The sequence below is a fragment of the Petaurus breviceps genome, unplaced genomic scaffold (genome assembly GCF_028583685.1).
Source record: "Petaurus breviceps papuanus isolate PSGF00001 unplaced genomic scaffold, PetGlider_PUasm1.0 79, whole genome shotgun sequence".
Classification (NCBI taxonomy): domain Eukaryota; kingdom Metazoa; phylum Chordata; class Mammalia; order Diprotodontia; family Petauridae; genus Petaurus; species Petaurus breviceps.
Window position 1 is genome coordinate 30,985,801 of NW_027186523.1, and position 21,837 is coordinate 31,007,637.

The following is a 21,837-nucleotide window of genomic DNA, read 5'->3' on the forward strand; positions in this document are numbered from 1 at the left end:
GGAATAAACAATCTAAAACAAAACAAAAAACAGTGATCTTAAATAAAAAGAGAAAATCCCAGAATCTGTTGTTTACCAGAAACATACTTAAAAAGCAAAGACAATGCAATGAACAAAAATGAGGGTCTGGAAAAAAAATTTACTATGCTTCAGATTAAAAAACAAACAGGAGCTACAATCATGCTATCAGATGAAGCAAAAACAAAATTTCACAACATAAAAACAGATAGACAAGGAAACTACATCATGCAGAAAGGAACTATAAATGAATAAACCAAAAGTAATATTAAACTAGTATGTTCCAAATGCCTTAACATCTAAATTATTAAGAAAAAACTAATTTAATTACAAGAAGACATAAATAGTAATATAATAATGGCAGGAGACTTTAATGTCCCTTTCTTAGTTTTTGACACATCAAACAGAAAGAAAAACAAAAGGGAAAATACAGAATTGAACAAACTTGTTTGAATAAATAGACTTTTAATCTGAAGTACCTTTAGAAAGGTCTCCCTAGGGAACTCCATCTTAATACCACTGAACACCTAACAACTATATATTGTTCAAATTGGCAGCCCAATTCTCCAAGGCTTAATAACAATTATTCTTCAAAGAATAAAAGATTATTTTTAGTGGGGGGGAGGGGAAGAGGAAGGAAGGACTTCAATTATTGCTGCACATATTTCTTTATTTACTTAAATACTTCAAGAACCCTTCCACTGAAACAGATCACAACCTCTTCCACAGCTATGATTGTTCTACGAGTTAATATGGCCAAAAAATTGACCCACTGTAAACCTCAAACTTTTCCAACTTGGCTGGGAAGATCCTCAAAAAATATATGTAAAGTAGTTTTCCTTCAAGTTCTGAAAACACAAGACAAGATTCACAGGTACAAATCAGAAATCAATATACAACACGTAGATATTTAGTTAGGTATCTGTTAAATGCAGAGGAACTATAAATAAACACAAAACAGACTTTAAAGAATTTGTAACTAAAACTCAATGTTTTTGTCTCTGGGCATACATTTGTCTTAGTTAAATGAAAAGGAAAGTGAGGTCAGAAACTCTATCTCAGGGGGTTAAACAGTAAAATGACAGTGGACCAGTACTTTAAGGTTATATACAAAACTCTCTACAAACTGTGGTTGTCCAGAAAATTTCTGTTTTGGAAGGCCTATGCTTTCTTGTGGGAAGCAGTTCCTGTTCTACATATGCGTGGCACCCCCTCCTTTTTCCTAACTAACATACCTTCTATACTACAAATTTTCATGCTACTAATTGGTATCTGACTGTAAACGACATTTTAAAGTGCCTAATCCAAACCCTACCACTCCCTAAAAAAACCTCAGTTATCTATATTGCTTCAGTCTCCTAATTAGTGAAGATAAAAATCAGAAGTAACTACAATTAACTAGGAATGACAGGAGCTTAGAGTAACTTTGGGTACCAGGCTGGGATGATACATCACTTGGAGCATCACTGACTCTCTTCTCTTCCTGTTGTCTACGCTTAGTTGAGAAATCAAACAAAAACCATTTATTAAACATTTACTGTATGTCAGGCAATGTGCTAGGTTTTGAGACCACAAGGCCAAAAAGTAAATGTTCTATCTTCTCAATGATCTTTTTCTATCAAGGGAAACAGGAGATATATAAGTACAAAATATATACAAGGTAAAGGGGGACTAGGGAAAGACTAGCAGTGAGGGGTATCAGGAAAAGATTCTTATAGAAAGTACCATTTGAGAAGAGTTTTGAAAGAAAAAATAGACTCTGAGAAGCAAGAGTGAGGAAGGAATACATTCTAGTTTTGGGGAAGGGAGATGAGCCAATACAAAGCCAATACAAAGGCATAGAGACAGGAGGGTTGCATGTGTAAAGAGTAAAGTTGTAATGATAGGTTGAAATCAAGTTGTAAAATGTTTTAAAAGCTAGACCAAGAGGCTTATATTTGATCCTAGAGACAACAGGGAGGTAGCAGAATTTACTAGTAAGGGAATGGCACGGTCAGGCCTACACTTAAGGAATACAGCTTTGGCAGTTACATAGAGGAGAGATTATCGAAAGACTAGGGCCCAATTAGGAGACTAAGGCAACAGTCCAAGAGAGAAGTAGTGAGGGCCTGAATTAGGGTCTTGTCTGTGGATGTATCTCATCCACTCTGGTGACTATGACTTAGTCATATACATCTTTCCAGTGACAGTGTTCTGAACCTATCATTTACCTTGAATTTCTCTTCCCTTAGCTGCCCTCCATGCCACTATCTAAATTAGTTTTTATGTTTTCTTTTGTGTTAATTTAAATGCACCCATAATTATAGCCAGTGTGACTATTAAGCCAACTTAAAGACAGTGTGACTCTGAGCAAGTCATTTAATCTTGAGATGCTCCAGAAGATTCTCAAAGACAATATCTCTGTCAAGTAATCATGCAGTCTTTGCTTCAAGATTTTCAGTGGCAAGGAACTAATCAATCCCTGATAAAAAGTTGTCCAAAAATAGAATAGCTAATTATTCTGATTTTCTTATTTATACTCTCCAAGGCCAAGTAGACCAAGTACAATCTTTAGTACATATGACAACCCTTTAAATATTTGAAAACAGCATATGTCCATACCCACCCCACCCTTATCACCATCCCAAGTCTTCTTTTCTCTAGATTAAACATACCCAGTTCCTTTAATAATTTTTCTGTGATACTGTTTTGAGCCCTGCTTTGTTCTTGTCACTTGGTTCTGGACATACTCCAGTTTATAAAGATCCTTTCTGAAATATGGTGCCAAGAAAACAACATCAATGAAGTTATCTAAAAGATTATCTCCCTTCCCCTGGAAACAATGAGTTAAAAAGTTAACAAAAAAAATCTTCATAGGTATAAGATGGTGGAGATTTACTAAGCTAATAACTTGTTTTAAAAAAAGATTTGAGCATTTTAGTAGGTTGCAAGCTCAATAAAAGTCAACACAGTGTGATATGACAGCCAAAAAACTAAGCCGAGAATGAGGGAAGAAATAGTTCTATACTATTCTTCTCTGTACACCACATTTTAGGAAAGCCAATCATAAGACAAAAAGTCTCCAGGGTTAGGATGAGAATGGTGGAAGAAGGTAAGGTAGGGGGAAGGGGAACGTGTGGTCAAGGATCTCAAGGAAGATGTCATACAGAAGATGTATTCTGCTTGGCCCTGGAGGACAGAACTAGTAACAATGGGTGGAAGCTGCAAAGAGGAAGATTTGGGCTAGACAAACTTCCTACCAATGAGTGCTATCCAAATGTAGAATAGGCTGCCCTCTGCAGGTGATGGAACTGCCCCTCCCAACAGGTTTCCCAGGAAAGGCAGGATACCACTTGCCAGGGATATTATAAAGGGAATTCTTGTTCAGGTGTAGGTTTGGACTAGAGAGTCTCTTTCAATTCTGAGATTCTAAAATTAATGCAGTATAAGACTATATTCATTTTCTGGCTGCCAAATTAGATTGCTCATATTAATCTTAAAGTCTACTAAAACTACTACAATTTGTTTTTTCCACATCAACTGCTTTGTAGCCACATCCTGTGCATGTGTGCAATTTTTTTTAATCTAAACAGTACTTACATATTTCTCCATTAAGTTTTATCCTTTTAGGGTTAACCTACTCTAGCCTACTGAATCTTTCCGAGGTCCCAATTCTGTCATCAGGCATGAGGTGCCCCAAAAATACAGCTTTAATCTATTAAAGTTTAAAGCTGCATTAACTTTTGGGTCACAATGTAAATTAACTAGCTAGCCTTTCCAGCTTCATGTCATCCACAAATTTGACCTTTTTGATCATACACTGCAATCAGTAAAAAGAGTTAAAAGCATGCAGATCCAACATACAAACATATTGATAAATTATACACATTTATGTTTATGTGTTTGTACATATATACATATGTTCATATATATATGTATATATCACAGTAGTTTTTCACTCATGTCTGACTCTTCATGACCCAATTTGGGGTTTTCTTGGAAAAAATACTAGAGTGGTTTACCATTTCCTTCTCCAGCTCATTTTACAGATGAAGAACTGAGGTAAACAGAGTTAAGTGACTTGCCCTTGGTCACACTAGCTAGTGAGTGACTGAGGCTAGATGTAAACTCAAGATGAGTCTTCCTGATTGACAGTCCAGTTCTCTATATCCACTGTGCCACCTAGCTGAATAATAACATAAAAGAAACATGATTCTAAGTTCAGTTTCTTTCAAAACTTGGTTTTAATGACTTTAACAGCAGAATAAGATACAACACAAAGGTATGCAGCTTCAAATGGAAAAGGTACATTGCTAGCTATGCTTACAAAATCAAGATGATCATGTGTTAATCCCATCCTCCAATTACACAAAAGTTTTTATTGAAATTCAGCTAGTATAGATGTTGCATTTTTATACTTTTAACAAATGAATTCAAAAGCTACTGAAACTCTATTTAGAAGACTCTAAAACAAGAAAATTCTGTTTCCAAATGTTTTAAAAGAACAGGTAAAAGTTTTTATAGGGGACAGATCATTTTCATGACCAACAAAATCATATAACAATAGAAACATTTGCAAACATCTACTTCTTAAAATGTTTTTCCCATAGCATAAATTTCTCCCCCCAAAAAATGAAAAAATAGTTACTTTCTTACTCATTGTTAAAATGTGGCCTTTGTCTGGTACCCAAGATATATAGAGATCTAATACAAATATATAACACCAAAAGCCATTTCCCAATGGACAAGTGCTAAAAGATTATGACCAGTTCTCAAGCAAGATTGCTCCAAATTCTTCATCAGAATAACGTAAATCAAAGCAATCATGGGGTTTCACCTCACATCCATCCAACTGGCAAAATTAACAAAAAATAGGAATAGTCAATGTTGAAGGGATTGTGGAAGGAGGGACTGACACTGATGTATTTTTGGTGGAGCTATGAATTGGTCAAACTATGATGGAAAGCTATTTGAAATTATGTTAAAATAACAACAAAAATGCCCATACCTTTGACACAGAGATTCCACTGCTAGTTATATACTGTTAAAAGGTCCAATGCAGAACAAAATACTTATACTAGCATATACTTATACTATACTTATGATAACATACTTATACTATTTTTGTAGTAGAAAAGAATGAGAAAGCAAATGCTCAATCATTAGGAAATGTCTAAATTGTGACATGTAAATGTGATGGAATATTACTGTGCTTCTAAGAAACTAAAATGAAGACAAGAGAGATGTGGGAAAACTCACATGAACTGATGCAAAGTCAAGAAAGCAGAACTAGGAAATTAGCATATATACTGACTACAACAAGGTAAACAACAAAGTTAAAACTAAACATTATAATTATAATAACCAAGCCTGGTCCAAAGAAGAGATATGAGAATGTACCTGCTTTCCCTTCTTTGCAAAGGTGAGTGAATGCTGATATGAGACACTAAATATACTGTTAGACATGATGAATTGATTAATTTTGATAAGCTGCTTTGTTTTCCTCTTTCTTTGATATTCTTTGATATAAGGAACATCTCTTTGGGTTGAATGGAGGGCATAAAGGAAAATTAAGGTGATATAAAAACAAAAAACAATCCTTTAATGTCAATTATACCTTGAAAGGACAGGATAAGTATGTGGTTTTTTTTAAACATCTGCTAGGTAGTTTATTCCTAACAGTCACAGAAAAGTTTGTAAATTGTCTTATAAAGAAAAATTCATAACACCTTTGAGTTCTACAACTTGTTTTAAACAGTTATTTCTACCAAGAGATAACCAGGGAAATGTGTGTAGAAAATTTAGAAATATGTAATCTTATTGGCTAAGGGGGTTTTACATTTTTGTTTGGGTAGCACTCAACAAAAAATTCATGGCGAAATATTTGCATTTTTTGTACTTACAGAGTATTGCCATATGTTTATATATTTGCAAATATATAGCTTATTTTCTTGTAGTTTGTTTCATGAATTAAGAGATTTAACTAAGTTTGTAGATATTGAAATCAAGCAGGTAACTCTCTCAATCAAAAAAGTTTTATTTTCTTCTGAATAACTCAGTTAAATGAGACTCATCTTTGCTCACATTTCCCAATTCTTTATCTCCTCTGAACTTCTTTAATCTCTTTTGATGACACCACCATCCGTCCAGTTACCCAGATTTGCAACCCTGAAGTCATCCTTGACTCCCTCATCTCTCCTCAAATCTGGTCAACTGCTAAGTTTTCTGGACTGTACCTCTCACATTCATCTCCTTCTACAGGTACTTCCCAGTTTCTGGCCTTCATCACCTCTTGCTTGGACTAGAATACTGAAAAACACTCCCTAGTCTCTCTGTTTGCAGTCTCTCTATTCTCCATACATCTCCCCAAATAATCTTCCTAACATTTCATATATTCACATTTTTTCAATGTGTTGATTGGTTTTAAAACTTTTTTCTCATTTCTCTTTTAAAAAATACTTTTCATAAGGGTTAGCTCTCTGGGAAGAAGAGAAACAAAAGTAGGAAAAATAAGCAATGTAAAAACAAAAAGACAACAATAAAAATCTATTTTTAAATAATAATAATTATATTCCTAAAACACAAGTTCAACTATGTAACAACCCTACTCAAAAATATTCAGCGGCTCCCTACTGCTTCAAGGATAAAATAAACTCCTCAATAAACTATTTAAAGACTCAAAAATATGGCTCCCATCTCCCTTTCCAATCATTACATGGTAATCTTCAGATACTCTTCATACAATGTACATTCTAGCCAAACTGCTACCTAAACTGAGTATTCCACCTGTTTTGGGGGGGAGTCAATATAGTTAAGGACAGTAGAGTACTGGACCTGAGATATGGAATATCAGGGTTTAAATACCACGTTGGACATTTCAAAGCTGAGTAAGTCACTTTAACTCTCTAGGCCCCAATCTCCAATGAAGGAGAGAAGGAGGGTGGAGACAGTTATAGAGTACCTGCTATGTGTCAGGCACTACTAAGCACTTTTTACAAATATTACTTTATTTGATCATTACAACCACTCTGTGAGGTATTATTTTAATCCTCATTTTACAGCTGAGGAAACTAAGGCAAACAGAGATTAAATGATTTCCCCAATGTTAAAATGCCAATGAATGTCTAAAACCAGATTTAAATTTAGGTCTTCCTGTCTCCAGGCCCAGTACTCTTTTCACTGTACCACCAGCTGCTGACAGAACTGAACTCAAAATTAGGGGTCCCATTCAACTCTAAAACTAAGATCCTATGATCCATGCCTTTGCAGAGGCCACATTTACTTGTGTGTGTATATGCTGAAGTCTTGGGTTATTTGTAGTATATTGCCTCCTAAACCCCCATAGATTATAAATTTGTTGAGAGGAAGAATTACTTCATTTTTGTCTTTGCATCTCTAGCACCTAGCAGTATTTTTAGGTATTTAAAAATGCTTGATATAGAACACCGGCCCTGGAGTCAGGAGGACCTGAGTTCAAATCTGACCTTGGACACTTAACACAAAAAGTAGCCATGTGACCTTAGGCAAGTCACTTAATCCCCAAAAAAGCAAAAAAAAAAAAGTCGTAAAAATGCTTGTTGAATAAATCTAAACAACCCTGCAAAGTAATACAAGCTTTAGATGAACAAGCTCAAGCTACATGATCAGATCATAGTAAAAAAAGATGCTAAGATAAAAAAGAACTAAATGTTAGAGGCAGGATTCAAAACCAGATCTGACCTGACTTGATGACATGCTGCTTCTCTAAACAAGAAATTACCAAATACCTATGAGGCACCTAATATCTATAGACTGAATACAAAGTCTATAGACAGAGAATGGCAGGTTAAAAAGAATGCCAGATAGCTAATTCAGAAGATCCAGATAATAGTCCTAACATTAACCCAAATGTATGACCCTAGACAAAGTCAGAACCTCATTACGGCTGAATTTCTTCACCTGTAATAAGGAAAATTGACTAGTACCCTTTCAGATCTAAAATTCTGCAAATGAGATGCTTGCAGTCTAAATTACAATAGATTATTAATTCTACCTCACTTAGAAGTAAACTGAACACTCTTTATTCCCAATAATTCCTTTCTTATACAAGTTTCTTTGACAATCTGCTAGTCCTCTGGCATAGTTATACAGCATAACTGATGGATTTTCCCAAGCTTTAGTCCTAGATCTATATTAACCAGTTAATCTTAGTCTTCTGAAGTCCTCACAACTCTATGAGAAAGCTGCTATTATTAACCCCCATTTTACAGTTAAGCAACTGAGGTAAAACACAGATTGAATGACTTGCCCAGGGTCACACAGCTAAAAAGTGGTCTGAGGGTGGATTTGAACAGAGGTATTCCTAACTCTGTATTTATCAAGAATGCATATGACATCTTTTTCTGTCCTTTCCTTTCCACCCTCAAACAACCAGCACAATCCCTCTATATTAATGTGAATTTAAGTCAGTATTGCATCTCCAATAGTTATTTTAATTTCAATTTCAAGCCTTATATATAATTCAAGAGAATTCTATACCATTTAAGGGAATTTAGAAAGTTGGTAAGAGACATTTTAAAGCAAGTTTAAATGTCTTAAATGAGTCCATAAATCATGCCACTAATCAACTAAAATGCTTATTAAGTATCTATACAAGTATTATGGAAAAGATTTTACTGGTTTAGAAGGAGTAAGGAAGGAAATAATAATTTATTAAGCATCTACTAAGTACTAGGCAGTTTTCTAAGCACTTTATAAATATTACCACAACAACCCAGGGTGGTAGGTGCTAATATTATTCTCATTTTACAGAAGCTAAGTGATTTACCAGTCACATAGTATCTGGGCCTTAATTTGCACTAACGTCAAGCCCAGCACTCTATCCCTTGCCAGCACCCATTATGGCATGTAAGTCAAATCCCCACTACCATATCTACTACCACTTCCCCTCAAACCCCAATAAAGAAGAGAGCCCAAGAAGACATGGGTTCAGGGAACAATAGTGTCCCACAAATCACTGGCCCTTTTTCCAGCCCTAGACTCAAAGCCATTAGTGAGAAAACAGTCACCACAATGAAGGGGTCCAGCTACCAACACTAATTACTGATCAATAGCCATTGACAGGCAAGTAAGACAGGTACCTTCATAAGCAGCAGCAACCCCACCAGCCCTACTTTCAACTTAGCCTTTAAAGCAATTATCTCAGGAATAAACCCCTGGGCGGGGGTATACAGCCTACCAACTGCTGCTGTGGCAGCTACAGTCACATTTACTGATAATTTAGGATAGAAAGTCTCATCATTAAAGTCCATGGCACTGTCAAATGGCTCAACATCAAAAACCAGTTCAATTTTATCAATGAAAATGACACTAAAGAAGATACAATACCATATGCTTTGCTGCTGTGCCCTAAGGATAATGTGACCTAGCCATCTGATTCTAGGCTGAAACCTATATATGTTGTCTTCCCATTAGAATGTGGCTGCCTTCAGAGCAGGGAGCTTACACAGTTTCTTTATACATAATAGAGTTAACAAATACTTTTTCATTCATTAAGTCATTCATTAACCCTTGAATAGATAACAGAAATAATGCAAAGAGAGAAATGATAACATATAATAACTGATCCGATATGGGGGTTAAGGAAAAGAGAAGAGTCAAAAATAACTTAAAGATTATAACCCTGACTGACCAGAAGGATGGAGGTGCCTTCACCAAAAATGAAAAGTTGGGGGTAAATGTTGAGTTTGAGATGCTTACAGGACATTCCAGTGGATATACCCAATAAACTCTTGAAAATATAACTGATCAAGATCTAGAAGAGGAACAGTGATCACAAAAAGCCATCATGACTTCATCCAGAACAGGTAATACCAGACTAACCTCAATTATTTTTTTTCCTAAGGTACCCAAACTGGCAGGTCAGGGAATGCTATTGATACAGTTTACCCACGATTTAACCAAGTGTTTGACATAGTCTTTCATGCCATTCTTGTAGGAAAAATAGAACTACATGGGCATCAGTACAATTAGATAGGACAACTAAATGACACAGTAAATAGAGTATAGGGTCCAGAGTTAGGAAGAACAGAGTTCAGATCCAGTCTATGACACTTATTAGCTGTGTGACCCTGAGCAAACCACTTAACCTCTGTTTGCTTCAGTTCCCTCATCTGTAAAATGGGGGTGATATTAGCACTTATTTCCCAGGGTTGTTAAGATAAAATGAGATCTTAGCAAAGTTTATAGTAGGCACAGCTAGATGGCACATATTAAGTGCCATCTAAATGTTTTCAATGATGAGAAAGAGGGGGAGGATGGACGAATTGGTTGAATGGTCAGAATCAAATAAAAGCAGTCACTCATGGTCCAATGTCAACTCAGAAGGAAGTATCTAGTGTAATATCCCCTGGGATATGTACCTGGGTTGTTTTAATATTTTTATTAATGATATGCACAAAGGCATGGAGGATATGTTTAACAAATTTACATATGACACAAACCTAGAAAGTAAGTCTACTTTTATTGGAGTAGACTCATCAGTAAATGATAAATGTAAAAAAGAAAATGTGACTCTATCCCCCACAGATAAGAACCAAAATTTCTCTGTTACTACTTTCCTATGTTATCTTTAATTAGGCCATTTAATTCTTTATGCAGCTTTCTGTATTAACATGGGTTTAACTAAGTTTCACAAATTTATTCTGCAAATAGCCACAAAATTTAGGTTCCCCCAAATTCAGAGCAGGACTAATTATTCAGATTTTAAGCAAAGATAAACAAAAGGAGGGGAGACAGCAGGGGAGATACAACATACTGTCTTAAAGAGTATTGGCTTCCAGTCTTTGGTTGAAATTCACATCAGGATCAACAGAATGGTCTGGAAGGAACCTTTGAAATATCCCCTAGGTCTAAGGTATTTTTCCATTCATACAGAGGAGACAGCAAATACTTGCCAAGCCCTATCCCTGTCATTCTCCTTTCCCTTAAATTCATACAGCTTCCAATAGGAGAGACAAAATGGGGTGTGGCAGAAAAACTAAGAAAGGGGTCTGAGAATCCCTTTTGTTCTATGAAGTCTGGATTCAGTCAAAGGGCCGCACTTGAGGACCTACAGGGCCACATGTGGCCTTGAAGTCCCAGGCTCCCGACCCCTGGAATAATAGGTTTGTAGCCACTAAGACCTAGGTTTCAAGTCCTGGATCAGCTTCTTGCTACCTGTCTGACCTTCAGCAAATCATATAACCTCTCTAGTAACAGATGAGTTTCCTCATCTGTAAAATGAGGAGGTTAGACTAGAGCAGTCATGTCAAACCTAAATAGAAATAAATGGGAGTCACTAAATCATGTGCAAAGATCCCTGCAGGCCCCATACTGACTTAGCTTTCAAGTATATTATCTATAATATTGCATTTTTGTGTATATTGCATTTTTGTTTATTTTGCTAAATATTTTGCGATAACATTTCAATCTGGTTCAGGTCACATTGGGGAGTGTTGAGGGCCACAAGCAGCCACCAGCCATGTTTTTGACCCCTTTGAGCTAGATGATCTCATCATTTCAAGTCTAAATCTGTAATTTCAAACTACATTGGCAAACCAAGAATCCCAATATTGCCCATTCAAAGTAACAATGTCAAGTGTAATGGACATCTTTTTAGGTTGTTGTTTTTTTTTAACAGTAAAACTAAGCACTAAATGTATTTCTCCAAGTTTCAGCTTGAGGTTATAGGAAAATATTTAGGCAAAGACATTACAGCAATCTGCCTCCCAAGATTTGTCAAGCCCTGGTCATAGTTTGACAGTTCCTGGTAAGGTCTTTCCCTTAAGATCTAGTTTATAATCAACTAACTTCCCTGTACATTTGGGGATTGGGGAATCTCCATTAAAAAAAAAAAGTGATGGTTTCTTTTATTTAGCCTATTAGTGTTTTCCCCCAAGTTTTCTTTTTCACTCATAGCATATTTTCTCCTATACTCAGCCTCCAAGCATTCTGTAATTCACTTTTTTAACAATATTTTTTCATATGTTCAATTCCATTTCTAAAACTTAACTGCATGACAAAATTTTGGTTTTCTTTCTCTTCTCCTGACACAATGTTAAACTTAATCATACTGTCATCATTACCAGATAGTGACTCAGTCATAGATTTCCTGTGCCACTTCCTGTTTGCTATCCAGAGCCAAGTCTGATATATTTTTGCTGCTTATGGGTTCTAAAATTACCTATTCTAGGAAATAATAATTGGTCTAATTCAAAAAGCTGATACCCATATCTTGTCTCATTTTTCTAAAGGGTCAATAACCATACAACGTAACATCATCTGATTTTTTTCAGCTTTTCTAATAGCAGTACCAATTCACTAATGATTCTGATTAGGTAGTCACTGCATTTTTGAATTCTTGATTGTGTGTATCTGAGATTCACTGTGCCAAACCATTCTTTCCCAAAGCAATAACTCTGTTTTAATAAGGCATTAATATGATCTATTGCAAAAAAAACAAGTTTTCTCTATTTTGCCTTTTGCCTAGGGCACTGAAGCTGCTGAATACTACTGTTAATGCATAAAATATTACTGCTGCTAATGATTAAGATATTAGGAAGACTCCAAACTTCAGTTTTCACCAATTCAACTCATTCCAGATAAGTAGTCTACCCTTTTCATCTAATCTAAAGTATCTTTCCATCTAATTTCCCTTACCCCAACAGGACAAAGATGGGAAAGAGAAAAAGATAGGAGGATAAGATACCTTCTGCCTCTCTATCCTCAGTTTTCTACAGCACAGAGGAAGGTAGGAAAACAAAGGAATAAGCATTTATTAAGGGCCTTGTTGTTATTCAATCATGTCCAACTCTTCGTGACCTCTTTTGGGGTTTACTTCGCAAAGATACTAGTTTGCCATTTCCTTCTCCATCTCATTTTATAGATGAGGAAACTGAGGCAAACAAGGTTAAGTGACTTGCCCAGGGTCACACAGCTAATAAGTGTCTGAGATCAGATTTGAACTTAAGTCTGACTCCAGGGTCAGCATTTTATTCACTGTGTCATGAACTTACCTCCATTATACCAATGAGGAGAGCACAGATCCTCCAATTTGCAGAAGTGAACTATTGGTATGGAATTTATATATATTCAGTGGATATGTGTTAGTTTTATTGAATTATGTTTTTCTTCTCTTTTCTTTTTTAATGTTTGGTTATATGGAGGGATAATAGAAGGAAGGATATATTGGGAAATAAAGAAATAAAAACAAAAGATATCAATAAAATTTTTTTTACCCTTTTGGAGGACAATTGGGGTTAAGTAACTTGCCCAAGGTTACAGGGCTAGTTTTTTTGTGTGGGTATTAAGTGTCTGAGGCCAGAAAGAAACTTGGGTCCTCCTGACTCTGGGGCCGGCTCTTTACTCACTGTGCCACCTAGATGAAATTTTTAAAGGAAAAAAATGACCTAAATATCCTTCTTTCAGACCTCTATAGAAATTTGTCTTTCTCGTGCGACTTGGAATTTTGTTTTGTAACTTTTGGTTCATAACTGTGATTTCATGCATTTCATCCACAAACTCCTTGAAACTTGAAGTTTTAGTGAGTTGCATGAAGGCACTAAGATAGCTGGGACCATACAGATACCATATGGGTAAAAGGCAAGACTTGAACTCTTGGTCTTTACACCAGTACAGGATTCCAGGCTCAGGAGGGCCTTGAGAAAGTAAACCCTGTGCCTACAGAGAGGGAAGCAAGTTGGGGAGAGATGTATATCTATACAGAGTGTTATACTTCCCCCTCCACTGATTATGTAGCACACTGGACCAGTAGCAGACAATATAGCCAGAGGAGGCACTGAAAACTGACAAATTTGAGCACAGATGGATACAGAAAAATAGCCATTTGAGATACCGTGTTTCCCCGATAATAAGACCTATCCTGAAAATAAGCCCTCCCCTTACTGTGTAAGATTCCTCTAAAATAAGCCCTCCCCCAAAAATAAGCCCTATTGAGATTGCTACTGTAGTGAAGGTGATCCCCTGCGCTACACGCTACATTACGGTACCCTCAGTATGCACCGTCCCCCCCCCCGGAAACGCACGCCGCGCTCTGAGCTGCATCCAATCAGAGCTGCAGCAGTGAGCGCGTCATCCTGTTCTTCCCCAGTGATTTGCTTATTGAATAAAGGTACATTTTTTTGTTCACATTTACCTGTTTATTAAAATTGCTGTCAATGTTCATTAAAATAAGCCCTCCCCTGAAAATAAGCCCTCTGGTGTTTTTCTGTCCAAAAAATTTAATAAGACAGTGTCTTATTATCGGGGAAACACGGTAGAAAGCAGCTTCAAGGATTGAGAAAGATCCACTTGTACCAAATAAGAATGCCAGCAATGGATTCAAGAAAGGGCTTCCTGTAACAAAAAGCTCTGAGTTGTTTAACTGTCTTTGCCATGCTTGCTTAGGAAAAATTCTTTCTCAAAGCTAATTGTCTGGCTGATAATCGTCCACAAGCATCCAGATTCTCAAGACAGACTACAATCCACATTTATCTTGATGCTCAGGGCAGATTTTTTTTTCCCCCACCAAGCCAGAGGTGGAGAACCTACAGCCTCCAGGCCACATGTGGGCCTCTAGGTCAGTGACCGAGTCCAAGTTTTACCAAACAAATCCTTTTATTAAACTGTGAAGTATGGATTCAGTCAAAGGGCCAGACTTGAGGACCTAGAGGGCTACATGTGGCCCGGAGGCCATAGATTTCCCACTCCTGCTACACTATACAAGCTCTTTATGTTGCTTACCAGACTGTAAGCTTTAATTCAATAGTTCACCAAACATTCACTGAATGTCTACCATATGGAAGCCATTGCTATGCACTGAAGACACAAGGACAAAAAAACAAAATGGTCTCTCCCTTAAGGAGTTTACATTCTACCAAAGGGATATAAGATACATACAAATAAATATAACGATTAGTAGAGAGCAAAGGGAGGCAAGTAAGGGATCGAAGTTCCTGTAGGAATATATTTGAGGAAGGACGGACAATTTGATTGGAAAGTTAGAATCCAAGTTGAGTTATGAAGAAAGAAAGGATTGTGAGATGTGGAGATGAGGAAGAAGCCCATTCCAAGAACAGAGATTAGTTTATGTGAGTACCACTGTCTAGTGTATAACTCATCTTTCATCTCTTACAGAGAACAGCACCATATTCTACACATAGTTGACTTTAACAAATCTATGTATAGTAGAAATAACAATGAATTTGGGGATCAGAATATTGTATTTGGGCTCAAATCTCAGCTCTGCTATTTACTATACTCGTGTGACCTTGGACAATTCACTTAATTTTTTTTTTTTTTTTTTTTTTGCTTTTTAGAGGGCATTTGGGGTTGTGACTTGCCCAAGGTCACATGGCTAGGGTTTGTGTGTGTGTGTGTGTGTGTGTGTGTTAAGTGTCTGAGTCCGGATCCGAACCCAGGTCCTCCTGACTCCAGGGCTGATGTTCTATTCACTGCGCCATCTAGACACCCCAATTCACTTAATTTCTATGGCCTTGGTTTCCCTACCTTTAAAATAAGGAGCATCAGTGATTGTTCTTGAACAAGGTCCAGGAACTGTTAGAGTTTGAAAACTGTATCTCAATATAATTGGTTTTCTTTATAATCCTATGTATTTTATTTGTTCATCTGAAAATATTGAAGAGGGCCATAGTCCTCATCAAGCTGCCAAAACGGTCCACGACACAAAAATGGTTAGAAATTCCTATACTAGAAGATCTTTTAGATCTGGTCTTCCAGCTCTATATTTACATAAAGGATATTTTAAAATGGAAAGGAAGGGGGCTGGTCATGTGGTAAGAACAAAAGATAAGGTCTTGTATATTGGTGCAAGCCTATATAATATTTGCTACTGGGGAGGCACAGCTGGTGAACCACGTGAGGTTTAGAGTTCTGGACAGGCCTAAAAGTTGATAGTATGTTGGCCCTAAATCTGGAGTAGAGGGCTACCGAAGTGCCCAAGGGAGCAATAAATTCTCATTGGAAACTGAGCAGATGAAAACTTTGGAGAATCTCAGTAGATATACCGTGTTTCCCCGATAATAAGACCTATCCCGAAAATAAGCCCTCCCCTTACTGTGTAAGATTCCTCTAAAATAAGCCCTCCCCCGAAAATAAGCCCTATTGAGATTGCTACTGTAGTGAAGGTGATCCCCTGCGCTACACGCTACATTACGGTACCCTCTGTATGCACCGTCCGTTCCCCCCGAGTGAAACGCACGCCGCACTCCGAGCTGCATCCAATCAGAGCTGCAGCAGTGAGCGCGTCATCCTGTTCTTCCCCAGTGATTTGCTTGCTGGTGCCATTGAGAGCAGTGCCGCGGAGGAGAGCTGAGGCAGGACAACATAAAAACCCGGTATGTAAGCGGGAGTGAGGGAGCATGATGGAGGATAAAAAGGGCATGATGGAGGAAAAAAGAAGAACTCAGGGGGCATGATGGAGTGAAAAGAAGGACTGATGGTCATAATTTTATTATTCTGTCTGTTTTGACCCCCTGTTGAGTATAAGAAAGCAATTGTAGAGGAGTCACATGGCAAGAATCTTGCAGTTTTCTGTAAAGAAAAACTTTTGGATCTTCGAATGGTCAGAAAATGGAGAGCAGATTATAATAACCTCAATCAACAGGTGGATGAGGGAAAAGGGAAAAAGCGCAGGTCTGGATCAGGTCAGCAGCCCTTATATCCTGACTTGGAGATCCTCATTGGTGAATGGATTGCTGACAGGAGAGCAAAGGCCTTGGTTGTGTGCAGGGCTGATATTCAAGCATTTGCCCTTTCAATGGCACCAGAGTTTGAAATGGTCTCAGAAGGATTCAAAGCATCACAACACTGGTTGGACGGTTTCCTTCAACGGTATGAACTGCCCCTAAGAAGATCAACAACACTGTTTAAGCTGGAAGATGCTGAAGTTATTAAACGTGCACTTGCATTCAAGTCCTTTATTGATAGGATCGACATTTCCAAGTACCAAACCTGCAATATGATTGCTATGGATGAAACTGCAGTGTTTATGGGACAAGGATCTCAAACAACTATTCATCACAGGGGTGCAACGTCAATCTACATTCTCACCACTGGCTATGAAAGTGCATGGGTCACCTGTGTTTTGGCAATTCATTTGGATGGAAAGAAAGCCACACCTCTAATCATCAGTAAGGGCAAGAAAGATAAGATTGAACGTGTATCTGGCATTTACGTTCTTGAAACCGAAAAAGCCTGGTGTACACAAGCCATTATAAGAAAGTGGGTTGATTTAATGCTGCCACTTGTTATGTGAGGTAACCAAAGAGGTCTGATAGTCTGGGATTCAGCCAGCACTCACCGCGCTAAAGAAATGAAGAACTTCCTTGCAGAGAGAAGAATAGATCAAGTAATGATTCCTGCAGGAATATCTCCAGACCCTTGATATTGCAATAAACAAGCCATTCAAGGACCATTTGCACATGGAAGTCAATGACTACATTGAAAATAGAATGAAAAGAAATCAGCGTGGAAACTTTGTGAAGCCCTGTCTGCAAGAAGTCGTGACTTGGGTGAAGAAGTCATGGGATAAAATTACTGACAGCTGTGTCGCCAAGGCACTACGAGCAGGTTACCTGGACAAGACATATTCATTTAAAGAGAGCTATATTGCTGGACATGACAGATTGGGTCCACTTCTTCTGAAGGAAATGGAGGCACAAGACATCCAGGACGGAATTCAGGGTATGGACACTTATGACGATGTTGTTGAAGAAGATGACATGATCATTATTGAGTAAAGGTACATTTTTTTGTTCACATTTACCTGTTTATTAAAATTGCTGTCAATGTTCATTAAAATAAGCCCTCCCCTGAAAATAAGCCCTCTGGTGTTTTTCTGTCCAAAAAATTAATAAGACAGTGTCTTATTATCGGGGAAACACGGGTATTAGGTTCCACATGTGGCCTCTGTAGTTCCAGCCTGGGTAAAATAGGAAGACCAGACTCAAAAAAGAAAAGGAAAAAAATGAGAGAGGAGGAGAAAAAGGAAAAGAAACAATCCAATTACTATGTTTTTTTTCTTACCTTCAATAACTGAATGAAAAAGCACTTATAAAAAGCACTTTCAATGTGCCTACACTGTGTTAAGCATTAGCAACACAAAAACAAGGAAAACAGTCATTGCCCTCAAGTAGTTTATATTTTAATAGGGGAAAACACATAAAGGGGTTTGGAAATGGCCAGGAAGGAAGAAATGGCCTGGTTTTGGACAGGGAGATCAGAGATATTAAGAGAACCAAAGGAAGGTCTCCCAAACATTAGGCAAGCTATCTATGGAGGTATATGGAAGAACACAAGAATTGTAGAAGAGGTAAAGGCATGGAGGAATGACTGTCTGCTTTGGTACCAGGAATACTACACTGCTACACCTCTAAAAATTGCAATATCCATACACCAAGTTTCTTCAATACTTGGTCAGTAACAAACATATATAAATTGCTTTATCCTCTTTTCCAAAAATTTTAGTTCAAAAACTTCTGTCAGGGGGTGGGTGGGTAGGTGGCGCAGTGAGTAGAGCACTGGCCCTGGAGTCAGGAGGACCTGAGTTCAAATCCGGCCTCAGACATTTAACACAAAAACTAGCTGTGTGACCTTGGGCAAGTCACTTAACCCCAAATGTCCTCCAAAAACAAACAAACAAAAAAACTTCTGTCAGTTAAAAAAAATTACTTTTGAGCAAGTCACTTAACCCCAATTGCCCTCCAAAAAAAAAAAATAGAATCCATTGGTGGGTGTTGTCCTTTTGGGGCGGCTAGGTGGTGCAGTGAATAGACCACCAGCCCTGGAGTCGAGGGGACCCGAGTTCAAATATGAATTCAGATGCTTGACACATGTACTAGCCGTGTGACTTTGAACAAGTCACTTAACCCCAACTGCCCTCCAAAAAGCATAAATAAACCAACAAACAAATAAATAAATACATGGCATCCCTAAAATCTAAACTACAAAATGTGGTTCCAAAGTTACTAAAAGCATACCGTTAAATACACTTCTAATGCTAGGTCCAACTGGAAAAGAATAGCAATATTAGAAATTTGAAGGTCACAAATATTATGAGTTAAGGTGGAGTGGAGGCATGAACAAACTGTGATAACTATAGGTTATAAAAACTTAAAACAGATCTTAGGGATTAGACCTATGATTTCACTGAAACAGTGAACTCACAGATTTTACTCCCTCAACCAAAAAGTTTCACTCTCTACAATTTACCTCTTAGAGAGGCACCCAGAGATTAGATGACCTGCCCAGGGTCACACAGCCAGTATTTGTCCAGAAAAGGAATTCAGGTCTTTCTGGCTCCCCTACTATATCTCTCCAAAGGTTAAGTATATTAAATAATTTTTCCACGATTTGAAAGAATTCTGAAATGGACTCATTTCTTCACAACCCATGTTATCTCAACAGTACATAAACGGTGTTGCAAAAGTCAGCATAATTTTAAGCCTTAATAGCTTTAAAAGCTATTAAAAGTAAGTAACTACATTATACAAGGTGTTCCAAAAGTCTTAGTGCTGTTTTAAACTTTAATATTTTTTTAAGCTAGTTTCTGAAGCTTAAAAAAGCTGCATTAAGAGATTTGGAACATCCTATACAATACCATTTGCTTTAGCCAGGTGAATGGAAGGAGGGAAGGCCGAAGGAGGGAGGGAGAGAGAGGGAGGGAGGGAGAGAGAGAGAGGGAGGGAGAGAGGGGAAGGGAAGGGAAAGAAGGGGGAGGGAGAGAGGAGGAAGGAAGGAAGGAAGGAAGGAAGGAAGGAAGGAAGGAAGGAAGGAAGGAAGGAAGGAAGGAAAGAAAAAGGAGGTAGATGAGTGATTAAAGTATGAACCAAAAAGTTATCTTAATAGGATGTTAAAGGGAGAAAGCCTGGGTCTGCAAGGTAAGTCCACAGCAATCCTGGGAGGCTGTCAACATTAGGAAGAAAAGAGAAAAAAAAAAAAAAGGGAAAGGTCGAAGTAGACAGAGAAATCCCAGGGGCACTGTCTCGACTGGAAATAAAAGATCCCTGTGCCAGACCTTACCACCCGCGCCTCCTGGGTGAGTGCTGGCATGAGAAAACCAAACTGTTGCCTCCTTCGCCCGGGCATCTCGGAGGAAGAGGGGTGGGCTGGGCTGCTTTACACTAAGTTATGCCTATCCAACAGCGACCCCCCTCTTTTCCTCCGCAGAACGAGTGGGTTGGACTAAATGACCTCCAAGGTCCCTTGCAGCTAGCTAGTTCTCTCTCTGTATGTGGGTTCCTGGGTCTGGCAGTCCCCATCACACAGACACAGACGCATCAGATACATACAAATACAAACACACACACACACACACACACACACACGCCTGCCCCTCCCACCCCACCCCTCATCCAGTCCTCCGGCTGCCAAGCAGGGCCCCCCACCCCCACCCCCAGAAAGCCCCTTCCATCCTCTCGCTCTGTCTTCCGCTAGCAACGCCCCCCTCCCGTTTTCTCCTCAGTGTCCCCCCCCCCCTCCTAAAGCAGTCCCGGAGAAGCTGGGAAAGACTCGAGGGGCGACGGCCCCAAGACTTATTCCAGCCAACCGTCAAGACGGGGGCGGCTGGGCGGCGAGAAATAGTGAGGGACGGAGAGGAGGGGGGAGCGGGAGTAAAGAGCCCCGGCTGTCACCGGTCTGCAAACCCCGGGAGCTGGGAGTCACAGAGCGGGGTGCGGGTCCCCGGATGCGCGGTGCATTCTCCCTCCCCCCGCCCCAGCATCCCCAGACCCTAGCTTCTCTCCCATGCCTTCCCACCGTGGGCTGGCTCGCCCGCCCCTTTGGCCTCGCTTCGCAGCATCCCCAAGATTCTGTTAGCCCCGAACGAGCTCCGCACCACCCGCAGCTGAAGCAGCTCTTACCGTGGCCGCCGGCGCCGCTCGCTGGCGGGCCGGGGGTGGGGGAGAAGGGCAGGAGACACCCGAGAAGCGGGGAAACGCTGCCGCTGCCACTGCCGCTGGGTGCCAGACTGACCACAACGAGGCAGCAGCTCCCGCGCTAGCCGCCCGAGAAGTCGAGTCGCTTAGCCTCGCCTCGCTTCGCCCCGCCCCCTTCCCCGAGGGCCTCCCTCTCTGTCTCTCTCTCTCTCCCTTCTCTCCCTCCCTCTGCCTCTCTCCCTCCTTCTCTCTGTCTCGCTCTACAGCAATAGCCTCCCAAACCCTGAAAAGGGGGAGGGAGGGAGGAAAGGAGAGGAGGAGCCGAGGACACCGTGGATGGGAGGAGCTGAAATAGGGTTCACTTTAATTGGCACCTGCCTTCTACAATGGAGGAGAAGAGAAGCGGAGCTAGCTTTTCCCAAGTTCTCTTGAATTGGTTTTTCTTCTAGCCAATAGCAGCAGAGGAAGGAGAGCCCAGGAGACTTAATAAGATTTAATTGATGCCTGTATTATCGAACCAGAGTAAAAGGAAGGTTCCGTTGTGTTGGATTGACATTCTAATTGGCCAATCATCTCCGGAAGGGAGGCGTGGTAAAGAGTTTGCTTGGCTTTCCCTCTACCTATTAGCGTAGCCAGAGAGCCTCTAAGACTCCGCCCCGGATGTTGGGGGAGCTGAAGCAGAAGCTTGAGAGAAGGTCTCTAATTAAGCTGCTGCTCTAGGATCCGGAACTGAATGGTGCAGCCTGCTTTTTTTTTCCCCTCCTTTAATGTGACCAATTCTGGATTTAATGGGGGAAAACGTGCGTGAAGTTCCCGGGGATATAACCTGACGAATCCCCCATCTTCATTTCCCCTTTGCCTTACGGTTGGCTGCTGTACCCAGGTGAGTCCGGGGCTAGGACGGACGCGCTGAACACCCGGGCAGGAA

The 21,837-nt window shown here is 39.3% G+C and overlaps 2 protein-coding genes across 4 annotated transcripts in view; one reads left to right on the forward strand and one right to left on the reverse strand.

The window, feature by feature from the left end:
• LOC138175884 (protein PHTF2) overlaps nucleotides 1-21,317 on the reverse strand; it is a 184,162-nt gene extending 162,845 nt beyond the window's left edge. The window contains exon 1 of one of the 3 annotated variants that reach the window (XM_069106529.1): nucleotides 20,895-21,317. The gene's annotated coding sequence lies outside the window, so the exon portion shown is untranslated. The remainder of the gene's footprint in view (nucleotides 1-20,894) is intronic. The other 2 variants (XM_069106527.1, XM_069106530.1) reach the window with 2 other exon arrangements.
• Nucleotides 21,318-21,539: 222 nt separating this feature from the next.
• The window catches only part of LOC138175888 (transmembrane protein 60), a 13,271-nt gene continuing 12,973 nt past the window's right edge, over nucleotides 21,540-21,837 (forward strand). Inside the window, exon 1 of the mRNA XM_069106538.1 lies at nucleotides 21,540-21,792. The gene's annotated coding sequence lies outside the window, so the exon portion shown is untranslated. The remainder of the gene's footprint in view (nucleotides 21,793-21,837) is intronic.